Source organism: Nicotiana sylvestris, chromosome 5, assembly GCF_000393655.2.
Source record: "Nicotiana sylvestris chromosome 5, ASM39365v2, whole genome shotgun sequence".
Classification (NCBI taxonomy): Eukaryota; Viridiplantae; Streptophyta; class Magnoliopsida; order Solanales; family Solanaceae; genus Nicotiana; species Nicotiana sylvestris.
Window position 1 is genome coordinate 107,204,583 of NC_091061.1, and position 17,167 is coordinate 107,221,749.

The window sequence follows — 17,167 nt, forward strand, 5'->3', positions numbered from 1 at the left end:
CCCTTCACTGCCGTTGTATAGGTAGTAATATGCTCCTGAGGGTCAGAAGTTCCATTATACTTTGGCATGTAGGGCATTTTAAACCACTTCGGGATTAATTCTGGTGTCGCGCTTGGTTTGTACGGCAACTAAATATACTTCCTTGAGTCTAGTCCATTTCAGCACCGGTGGTGCACCCGAGATTTGGTCCATGTGGGCACTCACCTCTCTCATAAACCATAAAAGTTTCATTTTTAAAGGGATCGTTTTCGTTATTGGGGTAGGATCCACTCCCCCCCCCCTAGCTCCATCAGAACCAACCTCGCCCCTCGGGGTGTTGTTATCGACCCATGGGTTGTTTGATTTGCGGGAGCACCGGAAAGAACTGGATCTCATCTATTCGCATTATTGAAAGCCTCCGATAACGCCTGCTTCAACTCAGTCATAACCTTATCCGGTTGTGTAAGGTGGCCTAGAATGATCGTTTATCGCTCTTGTAGTACCCTTACCGCATCAACAACATGTACCTCATCAACATCATCGGGAGTTGCCTCCCAAATATATCGTGGGTATCGCATGTCGTGGACCGGCGTGACATCGTTTCCCTCATTGTGGGTGTCACTGATTGAATCCTCGAAATGAGGTTGGTCTCCTCGAACCTCAGAATTGTGTGTGTTGTTAACATCGTTATCTGTCATTTCTTATGATTTTTTCTAAGACAAATAATCAAAACACATTAGTAAAAGAGGCAAGGCTCAACTTAATTACACGGTTGTCTAGGCCCCACGATGGGCGCCAAACTGCTTATCCGTAAAAGGGTACAGTTGAATTTATACGTGGTTTTTGGACATTTGAATTAATTCGATCCTGAAATAATGAAATAATTGAAAAATGTATAACACTTAGCCTTAATATGAAGACGAAAAAGAAGAAATAATGATTCCGATAATAAGGCCTCCGGGCACAACAGTTATAAGAATAAAAAGTTAGAAGATAAAGTTGTATAGAGCTTTGAATAGATTACTGTATCAGCTTGCCAGAAAATTTGTGTCCACTATAATGAGAATAGAGCTCACTATTTATAGCAACGTCTAGGGAACAAGTTCCTAGGATCATGTCTTCTTTAATGTCAACTATGAGGGTCATTGATGGAGGTGCAACGGTGAGCATGAATGACAATTTCTTTGTAACGAGCAGTGCATTCAATGTTGTGGAATATTCTTCATTAATGCCACTGGACGGAGGGCATTTATTGCCTCTTTATGAGTGTCATTCCTTTCGGTACCAAATGGGATAATTGTCTTCGGTTCCACGTGTCATTCTTTTAAGCGGCCACCTAGCATAGCATATTTTATCCTATACATTATCGCTCGTGACTTGTACTACCAATCCTTAGGAAGTTATATAAAATTCAGATATTTCTCTTTTTGGCTTCATATTAATTTCAGTAGAATTGTGTTGACTGTATTTGGCTTACTTAGCGGATCGGGTTAGGTGACGTCACGACTAGGTGGATTTGGGATCATGACAATATGAGACGAGTTGATTGGTCCAATTACCGGCAGCCACGTGAATTTTTAAGGCTGTGTTAGAGTTTTTAACGGGGTAGAAATTTACCAAATGAGTTAGCTCTCAATATTTTCTTGACAGCGCGTATAACTGTGTAGTTAGCACGCGATCCACAGAGTTGCGCACTGCATCAAAGGATGTGGTTTAAGGGTTGTGTTCCCGCCCATGCACGCCATTTAAACTTCACTGCCATTATCGTTTAATAGTCTTCTGACAACCATCATTGGGGCTTTAATGCAATAATCTTTATCTTTTCTTGCATCTAATAAATAAATCATTAATAAAAGAATTACAAGAAAATACAGATGATTTCACACCATAATAAAAAATAGTTCATATTTTTAAGTTTTACCCGATCTAGCTCATATTGTACATATTTTGAAAACACTAGCTCTTGCAAATTAAAAATCTGTGTTCTTACAACCATTGCTTCTAAAAGCTATGGAGTCAAATTTGTGTTCTCACAACCATTGCTTTCACTCTCTCTTCTTCTCACGTCTTTTACACATGTTTCAAGGGGTTGTCTGCCACTACTGCTTCTCCCCTATGTCACCTGGTTGCAATGTAAAAAAATTGAAGAGTAGAAGTCCACCATTGAAGGTCATTCAAAGCTTTGCTTTAGAAAATAGAATTTTTTGAGTTTGTTAGTTGTTTGGATTGGGTGTTGTTCCAATGGATTGAAAATATCAAAAGGAGTTCAAAGTTTAAATTTGAAGTGATTCGGAGTAGATTTGAGCAAGATTTGAGTTAAATTTCAGAAAGACGCAAGGAAGAAGACGAAGTCGGTTTTTTGTATAATTATGTATAATCTTGTATAATAGTGTATATGAGTGTATAAATACATCTTATACATCTTTATACAAATATTTGTAGACGAACTTCTTCCACGATTTTCAGTTGCAATTCTTGTTCAAAACCAGTCCAAATCTCCATTAAATGACTTCAAATTTTATATACAACTTTCTTATACTATTTCTAACAAGTCTAATAATACCCACTCCAAATTTCTCACAAAATCGGAATTTAAACCCACATATTTATGCTTGTTAAAAATCTAATTCTCACCACCCAAATGAATTTGGTTTGTTGAACTAATATTTGAGTCACAGTTACTGATTCGAAAATTAACTTAAAAACTTGAGCAATCTTTTTTAAAAATTTAATGGTAATTTTGAGAACTTATTGGAGTTGGATGTTGAATCTTAGCCAATTATTTTTGGGCTAGTTGGTTGTAAATTGAAATATGGGCTATAAAATTGAAAAGTGGGGAACTCAATTATTCTTATGTGAAATTTTCCCATCATTAATCATATTAACAATTTTATGAAAACGTTTTTATTTTATTTATTAAACTTTATTTTAAAAATATTATTTTACATTACATATTTAATTAAAAACATTCAAACTTTAAATTCTAAATTTAACTAATAATTCACGTAAGTCATATTCTTGTATGAACAAAGAACCCCTAAAAATGTTGCCTAGTACATATGGGAAAACAATCGAGGAGCAGTGGCGAAACCATGAAATTCAATAAGGATGTTTAAATTTTGAATACCCTTTGTCGGTGGGCTATGTAAAGGTGTTCAAAGTTTATTTTTAATCAATAACAAGTAATATTTTACCTTATACGTAGTATAATTTTTCAGCGATGGGCCAACATAGTTTCGCCCCTGCCGAGGAGACTATACAGGCTCGACTCGGGCTCGGTTAAATTATACTCCCTATATTCTAATTTATTTGATGTATTTTGAATTTTGAGAGTTAAAATATTTTAGATTTTACCGTGAATTTTTTATATAGATTTTTAAAAAAGTATAAGTCATAATAATTAATAATTTAAAATATTTAAAAGGCATATAAAAAATTGCGATGAAGAAAAATTCGTTTAACTCTTGAAATCCCAAATGCATCAAATAAATTGTGACAGGAGGATTAATAAAGTTAGATTGGATTCGGCTCGGGCTCCATTCAATACTGTATAAATCTCATTAGGCTCGACTCTGACACTACGTAGCTGGATTTTTCAAACTAACTTATTTTCTATACAAAAATAAGAAAATAGATCAGTAGAAGTTAATTTCATTGATTACATGCCAATGACACGCACTCAACTAAATCTTTGGATCCTATTCAAGATTTGAATATCAATTTATGGGAACAAAATAAATAAGCACAGTGAAATAATATAAAAATACTCCATTGTGAAAGACATTTATTACTTCACTGTCATCCTATTATCCATTATGACATACCTCAATTATATAAAAAATACTATAAATTTCAATTTTTCTCATGTCAATATGATAAAAAAAAAAAAAAAAATTAAAATGTTCAAACTTCATATAGTTTCACTCCCGATAAGTGAAATATATCATCTAAATTTATATGGATGGAATACATCCTTCGTTCACTTTTAATTGTTCATTTTTATTTTGCACTCCTTTTAAAAAAAAAAGTATGTACTTTACAGTTTTATCCATAATAATGATAGCATTTTTAAAAATCATGAAAATAATTTGGGAATGAGTAGTTTTTTTTTTTTCACTTAATATCACCATTATGGTGAGAGGATAGACATGACCTCAACCGACGATAAAAAGGGAGGATTCGATACAAGAAGGGTTGATAAAACTAAGCTAATTGGCCCCTTAGTTAAAAGCTGAGGAGCACAAAACAGAGAAATAAATAGCTAAAGCTACAACTTAAAAACCTGTGAAGGCCCAAAAAAAAAAAAAAAAATTGGCTAGGCTAAGCATTGAATGACTTTTTGGTAGTCCTAATTCGGAAGTTGACCAGCTGGTTTCTGTCATTCTTCAAAGCAGCTTTCACCTTCATAGGTAAAGTGTTAGCTTCCATAAAGAAAGTAGAAGATTTCCTATGTAAGCTCCAATTAGCTAGCAAGTCGGCAGTGCAATTGGCTTCCCTGTAGCAATGGGAATGAGTAGTTAATGCAACAACAACAACAACCCCAGTTCGATCCCACAAATGGGTCTGGGGAGGGTAGTGTGTACGCAGATCTTACCCCTACCTCATACAGATAGAGAAGTTGTTTCCGATATACCATCGGCTCAAGAAACAATGGAAAAAAAGCACCAAGTAGCAAAGAATGTTAGCAAAAATGTAACACATTAACGTGTGCGAATGCCGCAACATGTGTGATAAAGAACCGTAAATAGGAGGAATAGTAGTTAATGATAAGGATAAAATAGGAAAAAAAAGATTGTCTTTATCTTAATTTAATATAGATGACAAGTAAAAGTAAAAAATATATTTTTAGAATAGTGGATAAATAAAAGTGAACAGATGGAGTACTCTCTCCGGTCCACAATAATAACCAATTGACTTGGGCACATCCATTAAGAAAATATTAAATTCTAGACAAAAATAGTTAGTGTGACTAATTTGCCCTTAATTAAATATTGCAGCATAATTTAATGTGAGAAATAAAATATTTTTTGGGGATACGTACATAAGGGTAATTTTGAAAAAATAATTGAAATTTTTTCTTGACTATATAAATGAACACTTATTTTATATCAAAATAAAAGGTAAATTTGTCACTTATTATGGACCGGAGGGAGTATTATTTATCAGGGTGAAAGTGTATCATGACTTGTAATCGACAAAGGCAAAAACTTGTTTTTATAAAACAAATGCTAAAATATTAATGTGCACGAAGTGATGAATGAATGCATGTTCATCTATCGAGGTAGTATTTAAATTTTTTTTTTCCGTGCACGAAATCAATGCTCGTTCATCTTATCGAGGCGGTAGTATTCAAAATTTATTTTTTAAAAACAATTTACTTAAAGAGGTGGTATTAAGCAGTGAAGGGTAGTTTGGTCTTTCCATGTGCACACACTTCCTATCCCTTTATTTATAGGAGTCTTCTATCAGCCAGCTTCATCGAAAGATTTCTGAAAACATTGTCGTGAGTTTAATTAAGCAAATTGAGAAAGGATAAGAAAAATGGAGAGAAAAACTTTTGGGCTTTTCTTCCTGCTTCTCATTGTGTTTGCCTCACGTAAGTCTTTTTCCATATTTAGGATTTAGGACTAATGCTCACTGTCTCATTTTATCAGATTTAAACTTATATGCATTTATAATGTGAAAAACTTTTACACCATTGACTTGGTTTTATCCATGTTATAATAGGATAGTTACCTTCTTCTAAGTTACTAATCCATTCTTGATATCAAAAGTTATTTGTAGTTGGAGTAAAAAGTAACCTTGATGGTGTAACATTTATATTGTACTGGTTGTGTGAAAAAGTTAAACTCGTAATTTTATAAATTTGCAGAAATGGCAATCTCACGGGTGGAGGGAAGAGTGTGCATCTCACAAAGCCACGGCTACCACGGTACATGCGTCCATGACCACAACTGTGCTCTCGTTTGCCGCAATGAAGGCTTCTCCGGCGGAGACTGCATTGGCTGGAGACGGAGGTGTTTCTGCACCAAGCTCTGCTAATTGGATCTATCTGTGCCAGCCACAATTTGAGTACTGGAAATCTCAAAAAAAATGTCATAAGCCATTGGCTATCTTTAGTTTAGTTATTGTCCTTTCCTGTTATTGTTTTCAATTAGGGACTAAATTGTACCCTTCATAGAAGGAGAGCATCTATGATGCTTTTGTACCCTTTCTCATTTACTAGTTAGTAAAAAAAACTCAACGTTTCTTATTAACGGCAGTTTGTATTCTGTGTTCGAAAATTTAAACTTACTTGGCAAAGAAATGATAAAAATTCTAATCCACTTGTTTCCGACATGGCTGTGTGATCCCAACTAAGGTAATTTATCCAAGAAAGGAGAAATCAAATTGAATTATGTTTATTTTTTTGGTCTCATAAAACTAAAGTAAATCTAATCAACACGAAGCTATTAATTGATACCAGTAAATCAACAGGAAGAATGCAATATAATAATTGCCTATCATCAGTATTGGACATCTTTTAGCACTAGCAGATTACTTATTAGGGACAAACTAGCAAAGTGGGGTGTGGTGGTTGATCAAAGATGCCTCTTGTGTAATACAGAGGATGAAAGCATATATGTTCTTTGAATGTGTCACTGCAATTGTATGGAACAAACTTCTCAGTTGGCAAGGCATACACAGTAAGGTAAGTCAATGGCAAGAGGAGAATTGGGCAATTGTAAATGCTAGAGGGAGAAGTGCTACAATTACAGGGTATAGGATGGGTCTAGCAAGATGCATATACCACATGTGGGAGGTGAGGAATCATAGGTGCTTTCAAAATACGTATACAGAGGGACGCAGGGGTTATCATCAGACAGCTTATTCAAGAACTGTTTCATAGAGGCAATTCTAAGCCTAAATTAGCGAGGTTAACACAATTGAATTTCTATCCATAGAGCTATTGTGCTAACTGTTGGTCTGAGTTGCTTGCTAGCTAGAGTTGGGCATGTCGCCCAGGTACTAGCCAGTTTTTTGTTTTCTCTTTGAGTTGTAAATAGCACTTTGGTAAATAGATTTCTTTTATTTCCACAAAAGAAAAAGAGTGGGACCTTTCTATGGTTTTAACAGGGTGCAAAAGAAAAAGAATAGGATTGAGCATAAATCACAAATAGAAAACACGTTAAGATCCAAAATGCAAAGAGCTCCAATATGTTCGGCATCTGAAATGGATTAACGAAGAAGCCAAACTTGATCCCTTTCCAATGTTCGCGGTTAGGATTCCATTATCAAGCAACAGAGTCCCTTCTAAGTCATGAGACAACTATTCTGCCCAGCTTCAAGTTACAAGATGGGCATTTTTTACTGCTTTATATTCTCAGCTTTACACTGTTTTTAGCCTGACCGTAACTAATCTGCAGAAATTGAGAGCAGTTAACCTGTGACCACAAAACACAAAATACTAAATCAGGACAAACTGATAGAAACTGAAACAAATCTCCACTAGAACACAATGGACTTACTTCTCTAAGCATCAACAACCTGATGATACTTTTTTAATCCTACTAATGCTAATGGCACCAATTCAGCAACAACTAAAAGAAGACAACGTTGAATGGATGATTTTCCTACGTTTGGGCTACCATGGGATTATCCGCACTGTTAATCATTCATTCACATAAGGTATTTTCGTTAATAGTCATCAAACTAAATTAAACACAATTCCCACTTCATTCATTCATTCACACCTAATTCATCCAATTCAAAATGTAATGAACCTCAATGGCTGCTACCACTGGAATTACTGCCACCAGATGATCTTGCGTCCATGGATGGAGCAGTAGGTGCATCATTTGGCTGCAAAAGCGGAAAAATGAAGGGTATAAAAATCTTTTGAATACTAAGTAACAAATAAAAGTGTAAGCTTGTTTGTTTAGTTCTTTTACAAATGAAGAACAAAACTAAACCAACAACACCACTAACCCAAACATTAAAGAACTCGAGTGTTACCGTTATAGGAGGAGAATCAAAAATCCCTGCAAATTGTTCAGGTATTTTCCCTTCCTTCATTATCATGTATGCTTTCAAAGCATTCATCAATTGATTGTACTTCTCTTTGCATTGATTGTACCTCTCTTGGCATTGATTGTACGCCTCCTGGCATTGATTGTACTTCTCTTGGCATTCATGAAAATATGAACCATCATTATTGGATGAAAAGTTAACACCACCAAGACAAAGTCTTTTCTGTCTACAACTACTGCTTGGAGCAGCTCCAAATCCCAGGCATCTCACCGTTCCAGGGTGCTCATTTCCTAGCACTTTACCAACATAATCATTTGAAGACACTTCATGCTCATCCGTGGTACTTTGTCTCAAAGCTAGCTCAACTTTTTTCTGCATAAAACATTCACATCCCATCATAAATTTGAGCAAAGAAAGCTGCAACTACTAAGAAAATATAGGTCTATCACATAATGCTGAAACACAAAAGAACAATGGTGGAACATGAACTAACAAACAGGAAGATACCTACTGCCTAGGACAATCATGAAATGGGGCATGATCTAAATGGACAACCACAAGCCTATCTTATGGCATCAGCATCAAGGTAGACCGTAATTCCATGTAACACAAATGGGCAAAGCTTTCAAACATGTTTTCATTTCCTTTAGCTTCGGATTTTGGCTTTACTAGAAGTCTGAGAAGCAGCTGGATAATATATCTTATCGCATTAATTTTTCTAATATAAAATACTTTTACATTTGTTCTCCACAGAAACTTTGAAGGAAAACAAACCTCTTCTACGCGTATATGCTTAAGCTAATCAATGTTCAATTCTATCGTGGTATCCTCATTTAGAAGTGGTTTCCTCAATGTTTAACTGAGACCTTGGTAGAAGTGGGAGACTCAGAGATTGGGAGTTTCTACCTGCTTATATATATTTTCCCCAGGCAAGAGTAAAATATTGAGATTCATTTACTACTGCCTTCAGGCTAAGGAGTGGTTTCAAGTTTTATCTATTTCGCGAGTAAATCAACTAGACTTTGACAAAATCCACTCTGGAACACAAAATTTATAGCTACGATAGAACCAAAGGGCAGAATCCATTGTCAATAGATATCTTCTGCTTGTTTTAAGAGTTAGAACCAACAGAAATAACTTTTCTTGTTGCCTTTCTTTTTTCCTTAAATAACTTTTCCTATAAGGGAGGATTGGAAAGGGGGTTTAAGAAATGCTTATAGATAAAGAATAGGGAAACACATTTAGCACAACTGTTTTTCCAGTTAGGAAACAGCGCATAAGGGTTTGAAAAAAATTTGTATTTTGCTTTGCAATAGCCCCAGGAGAAAACGACAAAAACATGTTTGAAAGCTTTGCCCATTTTTGTTAGATGGACTTTACAGTTTGATATGGAGTTAATGCCATTAGATAGTGTGACCACCAGCTTTTCAGAGTGATAAATGGACCTTAGGCCTAACTCAACCCCAAAAGTTAGCTTATGAGGTGAGGATTGCCCGAGACCATGTAAGAAGACCAAGTACCTCAAATCCCACTGTGATGTGAGACAACTCAACACGGAGTTACCAAAAGTGAAGGGAGACAAGCATGGAAGATAAAGAGGCCAAGTGAAATTTCAGAGACAAAAATTGCTACCAAAACAACAAAGTAATACATGTAAAAACTTTTTTCAAGAAACACCAAAGCTTGGTACTAATAATTTTTACTGATTCTATGACCGCCTATAACATAGCCTACAATTTATGGAATAAAATAAAAAAGCAGAGAAAGGTATGAAGTAGTAAATGCAATGTGCTGAATTCATATAGTAACTGGTTTAATGGTACTGGTTGCCTGGTAATAATTTCACAACTGAAGAGGTTAAGGTAGTGAGTAAAGAAAACTGTTTTTGTGGCGGTTTATTCTGGCATTTGTCAGATGATGTTTCTTGGAAAATCAAAGCACAAGGAAGAGAAAGCACAATAGTTAAATTGCATCTTTGCCAACTGCAATGTGCCACTAATCTATACCAAGTGTTATATACAGTTCGGATGTAGTTCTGTTATTCACAAACAGAAGTAAATATAAATAAAACAAATGTTATAATGAAGAAAGGCACTGCAGACTTTGCATCATAATTGGAAGGCTACGGTACAATTCTCTTTCACTTAAGCCCTCCTAGGGGAACTCATCTGGGAAAGCAAGCGAAGAAAACAAAATAACAGATTCAGTATCATCACTAATGCCAGAGAGTACTGTAGGATATCCTGACACTTCCAAATCTAATTATTAAACAAATTACCAAATAGCGACATAGTAACAAGTCCCTGCCAACAACCGAATTACTCATAACACTTCCATGACAATGTAGGATATCTCATTCATCACAAGATAGCAATTGGATTTACCAGTGCATACTTTTCCAAGCACAAAACATATAAACTAAAAGTATTTTGTCAATAAAAACTGATGTATCAGTAGGCTACAATTGGCTTCAGAACTTTGCGAAGCTGATTTAAGTAGCAAATACACTCCAATTAATACAACAGGTATATATTTTGATGATAGTTGATAGTTATGGGCTTACTGCACATCCTATTACCGTACTACAGAGCATTTTCATACAAAAACCACCTCTGCATTAGACTACAGAAGAAGGGCCAGAAACATCAAGGATGCAGGCAACTGGGATATCTTCTACATCAAAAGAAGAAAATATTGAGTGGAAATGTAACAGGGGATTCTCAAGATATTGCAATTTAGATTAAAGTGCTTTATTGGTTGAAATCACTTGTTCTTAGCTGCAACTATTATTTGCACAGCTGAGATACTATCGACAAAATGTTGTTCAAAGAGAACATTGGCATTGTTAAGCATATATTCGTTCAAGGATAACACATGTGTTCTCTTTAATGAAACTAAAACAGGTTGCATGCTTTCAAAAGAAAGATTAAACAAGAATACAACCTTAGAAGGAAAACATGTTGCACCATTGACAAATAACAACTTACACATATGCCTCTTGTCTCCTCATTAACATATGATTCATCTTGATTCTTATGAGTAGCAGGGTAAAGCTGTCCACACCTAGGCTTTTCTCCAGTCTCAACAGGCTATAAATGGAAAGAATGACTCATGAATAAAATAATTAAGCTACAAGAAATAGTTACAAAATGAGTAAGTTTAGTTATCAAAGTAAAACTAAAATAATTAATAGCTTCCACCATTTGAACCTTTCATCTAAAGTTAGGTTCGGAGCCACCGGTGTGTGGATTTGTCCGTTTCTTCTGAATTTCAGCATCTCTAGAAGGATGCAAAACATTCATTTCACCATGCATAACCCAAGTGACATAATTTTTAGGGAATGGCTTGCAAACCAAATGATCGAACACTGTATCTCTAGTTTGCCACTTCGCAAAACCACATTTCGGACATGGACATTTTATTCTATCTCGTACGTTCCCATTCTTAAACGCAAAATCTAGAATCTGATTCAAACCAAGCAAATATTTCGCTGTGTTCCTTGGCATTCCCATCCAAGATTTATCCATTGGAAAGTATTAAACAGTATCTTTTTTCAAAAGCAGAGCTAATAAACCAAAATCAAATTAGTGTGCACCAACGAAGACTCTTCAGAGAACGAGTATCCAATATTCCAACATCAGCTACAAGATTTTGATGAGGAGGGAGAATGCAGTAACCTGTCAATGTTATAAGGATTAGAGACATGTTTAAAAACTTCATAAGCTAATACAATGTGAAGGCAAGTGAGAGAAATGTACATTTGTCTCTTTGAAGTTTTGGTTAGAAATGGAAAGACATTTTCATTTTTCATATTTAACAATTTTCACATGCTGAACATATACAAAGCATTGCTTCCCCATAGCAGAAAGAAAGACCAATTATATGAAGTAGCTTCAAGTTAGTAAGAAGACTCACACATGCAACATCAACGGTTATACACTAAACTCACACTGTTGAAAAACAGATATAAAGCGTTGCTTCACTTGTTTTTTGCCATAGTAGTCAAATAAACTCTTTCTTTGCAGGATTACGTTGCAGAAATCGCACACAATATATTTACACGGAAGAGTAGGTGATTGTAAAACGAGCAGCTCAACATGATGTTGTAATGATTAACAAGATTGCTAGTTGAGCAGCGAGGAAAACAAAAGAGCACTTTAGCCTTTTCGGTGGAGGATCTCTATCTCAATAGTGCCAAATAGAGATATTCGTTGTGCAACGATATTATAATTATTATCATGTACTGTAGGCAGCATATAAGCAACAGTTTCATGGTTCAACATGTTGAAATCTGAAAGGTTGTACCCAGTATTATTCATTTCAGTTAGTAATTTGGATGATGGAGGAATCAGAAGGGTCAAAAACAAAGAAAAGGGGTTGATAGAGCAGCCTTGAGAAAAGAGAGGGAGGTAATGAAATTGTAAGGTCTGCACTACTTTTGGTAATTACTAAGGTGCATATATACTTTTTTTAATTGCAAACGTTTTGCTTAAACCCAATTTGTTTGTCTCACCATGTTTGTTCTTCTTCTCTAAAACCCCACATCTGACTCCAATAGCCCTTTTCTCTCAGTTTGTTGCACTTACACATGCAATATCAAGGGTTACAATGTATTACCAGAGATTAGTATGATTCTAAGGAGAAGGAAGGAATGCTTGCATGAATTAAAGAATCACACATGCAGCATCAAACACTGAACATCATAAGAGTTGTCTATGGAACATTCAGAAGGATGGAAACAGAAAGCGAAACATTCCGAAGAACAATCATAAGTTTCAATTTGATTTTTAAATCGGAAGTTCTGCTACTAACAAGGTAACTATGGTGCTGCTTATACTACACTAAGAAATCAAAGAATTAAAGGCGGAGAAACATAAATAGGTTGGCTTACAACAGAAGCATTGCAATTCACGAAGCAGATTTAAAGAGTAATAGATAATTTAGGAAAAAGAAATACTGAAATAGAAGGGGATCTTCAGTGACATGATGAAACTGTACCTTTTGTAATCGCCGTGAGCTGTGATTTCCAGGAAATAAATTGCTTTCTTTCTTTTGTTTCTGTAAGAAAGAAAATCTTAGCCCCAAATGTTTTTTGTTTTTTTTTTTCAAATGTAAAAGATAAAGAAAAAAAAAAGGGAGGGAAAACTGCCGCCTTTTCTTTTTCGGATCGTGAGATATTAACTTTCACAAATGTATAAATTGCGGAGATTAGAAATATTGCTTCAATTTGTTAGATTTAATACTAACTTAACCTCCGCAATAGAACTGTCAATATTTTTCATTTCTTAAGCATGCAAGGTTGCTTATGGCAATCATAACTTCCAGAATTTCATCATTCTTTCTAAATTATGTAAATTTCAAGTGGAAACATGCTAATTATGGTAAAACTTAAGCTATAGATAGATTGTTAATTACTTTATGTTATTGACTTCGCTTAATGTTGGGACCAACCACACTCACGCAAGTATACGTAGTCGTCAAGTAATAAAGTAGTGAGTAAAGTATCGTTCCCATGGAGACTTATGATTAACTTTTGACTGAATCAAACTTAAATAACTGATCGATTCAAGAGATTTTTCAAAAAAAAATGTAAGTGATTAATTGACTACCAAAGAAACTATGAAGCAATGACATAACTAGAGATCGACTATAACACTTAGGCAATTTCGGATAAAAATCACTAGGATAGGATATTCCAAGGTCATAGGCTAGCTAACAATCTTGTTGCGTTCTTGGCTTAAACTGACTAATTGATTTATCTGGATTGTTGATTGACAAGATTGATATTACTCATAAGAATCCGTCGGGTTCTTACTCGCCTATTCAAGCTAACTTAATACATATATGTCTATGGAATTAAGACTAACAAGAATGTATTTACACTTCCTGTATTTCAACCAAGCAAGTCAATTAGGTATATTTTTCTATCTTAATTGTGAATATGTTCCCTGATGCCCCGGTTCAAGAACTTGCTCTATTTAATTCTATATGCAATCTAGAATTCTCACTTTCGAATTCAACTCTAGATTCGTAGATAGTACTTCACTGTTAGCTACGCAGCAAAATAATTAAGAAAAGAATTAAATAAACAACCCAATATGATAAAATCAAACGCGTCAATTTAAACTTCAAACGTCAACATTCATGTAGCACCCATGACTCCAAAATAATAAGTTTCTTAGTCACTCATGTTCATACAATCATCAAAAATAATATTTTCAAACGTAAAATCAATGACGACTAGAAGAAGAATGGAAGAATTGATCAAATCCATGCTCCCGAGTGTTTCGTACTTTTGTTCCTCTCTCAAAGTCGCGTCGTCCTTCCCAAACTAGGTTTAGGCTGGTTTTTATACGAATTGGGGTGTCTTGGGGTCGAAATAACCGAGTCTCGGCCGAAATAGGACAATTTCGCATCACCAACACCCAGGGCAGCGTGAGGTGCTAGCCCCGGTGCTGGGTTTGTTGAGCATTCTATTTTGTGCGCCACAGGTAGCGTCCCATGCTGCATGTGGCGCTCAAATGTGCACTTTTGCCTTTTCTTCTCATTTTCGCTCCAATTCACGCACCTTCATCCTAAATTACATCTGGATGATTCCTATAAATAGAAATACTCCAAATTAGCACAAATCATTATAGTACACATTTGAAATCTATGATACATGAGCAAAATGTGAAGCAATATACACAAGAATATGCATACTTAAGCCGAATATCACTTAACCTTGAAGTACACACTCGATTCTCACTAATCCTTCAAAAACAAGTGAAATGGGGTATTCCTTCGTAAGATTACCTTAATCATGTTTAGTACCAAAATTCTAATCTGCCCACACAGGGTTTAACCCTAATTAAAATTATTAAATTGGAAACTAATAACTGGCGGAAAAAAGAAGAGATAGAAACATTATAACTTACCACAATTTTTTAACCAAATTATAAATCAATAAAGGTTGGATCTTACCTCTTTTGTGTATAAAACAAATGGGTTCCTGATAGTAGGCTATAATTATGTAGTTTAGCTATCATTTACGCTCTAACTTAGCTGCACTTTATTGATATTTGAATGTTAAATGATAACAAATTGCTCTATTAAGAACTTTATGCTTTGCAGGAGCAATTCCGGGCTATGAGGACATTAAAGAGTGTTTTGGAGTTAATATGGAGCATTGAAGGCCAATCGGAGGTTAGCGCACGTAAAGGAAGAAAGAAAAAAATAAAGGCAGAAACTCCTCCAGGTGCGCGGTCAATGCGCGACCGCGCACTGGCCGTGCATGTCAGGCAGAACACTGGTCAAAATGCGTAGTCAATCCGCGATTGATCCGCGGTCGCACACGTGCTTCCAAGGAAATAGTCCAAGGTCAAGTTTGTAATTTCAAAGGCGACTAACCTTGACCTATATGAAGCTTAACTCGCCCAAAAATAGAGGATACTTGTTTTTAAAAGAACTTTGGAGGCAAGAACACAAAAAGGAGGAAGATGGAGAATCATCTACGAGTTTTTCATCTTCTTCTTCTTAATTTCACTGTTGGTTATGACTTTTTATATTATAATCTTGTCTAGTAGTATGAGTAGCTAAACCCGTCATCTAGGGTTGATGGAATCAATTGTTGGATGAAGTCTTGATTACGTTTTAATATAATTGAGCCATTTTTACTCTATAATTGTTCAACTATGTGTTGTCTTGTGATTACTTGAAAGGGCCCATGATTAATCGTGTCTAGTTACTTTGTGTTGCTTGAGAAAGAACATTTGATTAGATTGTTTTTGAACAATGCCACTTTCGGGTAAGTTAAGAGATTAATTACTTGAATTTGAAAGCGGGGTTAGAGATAAGGAAGCTTTGGTGTGATATTTATGAGTTGTACAAATTTTCAACTAGAGTAGTTCGAGAGAATGCTTCTAGTAAATTATCGTAATTGATTGAGAGATTATTACGGTAAAAAATAACTCATCATCTTTATAGAGTGTTACGGCGAATTATAGCTAACGTGTCAGGAATTAATCCGACAATTGGGAAAATTAATAACCCTAGGTCCTTTTACCACTGAATTCAACTTCATTCTTGATTATTGATAGTTTTTATTATCATCTTTCCTTAGTTAAATAATTTCTATTAATTATCAAATAAATTCTTGCATCTGAAAATTTTCTGAGCTTACCATTAGCGTTACTAAAAGTGTAGTGAATAGGTTAGTTCCCTGTGGGATTCGACTTCGGACTCTTGAACCAGATTATATTTGCAGCGACCGCTTAGTGATACGCTCAAATTACACTTTAATTAAATAGTGTAAGGCGGTCGGTGTCAAATATAATAACCCAACAAGGTTGGGGTCGAATCCCACAGGGGATATGGTGTGAAAAGTTTACTTTAGTAGTGTGGATCTTGACGTAGGTCGTAATTCTACTCCGTTAACCTAACAAGAGAATGATATGATCGTGAATTAAAGAAGTAACTAATTTTGATGTGAGAATGTAAATGATTTGATTAAGGAAACCAAGGTTGTGTCCCCGTTAATAGAATGTAATGCTATTGGTATTAATATGATATATTTCTAATTGAAGGTCCTTTGATATGCAAATGGTTTCTAAATGACTACCCAATATTTTCCAATGGTTGGGTAGTATTTTCTCTTTATGATTTTTCCAAATATAAAAGAGTTGTAATTTAAGAATAACCAATTTATGCTAAGTAGAAGCCACTTATTCCTAAGCGATTCTATTAAACAAGATTAAAGTTTTGAGTTCTTGATATTCAATTCTACCAAACCCTAACTCACTTTTACAAGTAAAGAAAGAGTAAAATGGAGTAGATTAATGTTTGCAACCACCAACCATAAATAAAGAATAAGAATTGAATAAATATCGACCAACATATATTCAATGTTAAACACCCATCAACATTACACCCATCTAGGGTCCACAACCTTAGTATTTAAAACTAGCTACTCATACTAAAATGCAAGAACAAAGTGTTTAATAAAGCCATAAAGCTTACAAAAGTACAAGATTTCTTCTTCACAACCTTTCAAATAAATAGAGTATTCAATGCTCTCTAAGTAAAACCTTATTTCAGACTTTAATGACCCACAAAAACCCTAGTTATTATCTTTATAGTGGAACAAAAGTCGTGGTCAAAATCGAACAAAAATACCCCTTCAGGTAGCTTATGCGATCGC

General features: G+C 35.0%; 1 long non-coding RNA gene across 2 annotated transcripts; it reads right to left on the reverse strand.

Moving 5' to 3' along the window:
• Window positions 1-7,028: 7,028 nt before the first annotated feature.
• Window positions 7,029-13,087, reverse strand: LOC104229165 (uncharacterized). Of its 2 annotated transcripts, XR_711544.2 has the most exons (6): window positions 12,988-13,087; window positions 11,199-11,666; window positions 10,977-11,078; window positions 7,975-8,361; window positions 7,743-7,821; window positions 7,029-7,403 (listed from the first exon to the last, which is right to left on the reverse strand). It is a non-coding gene; the product is annotated as an uncharacterized lncRNA (long non-coding RNA). The 2 variants fall into 2 exon arrangements; XR_011407413.1 differs by having other exon boundaries at window positions 7,029-7,821.
• Window positions 13,088-17,167: the final 4,080 nt, after the last annotated feature.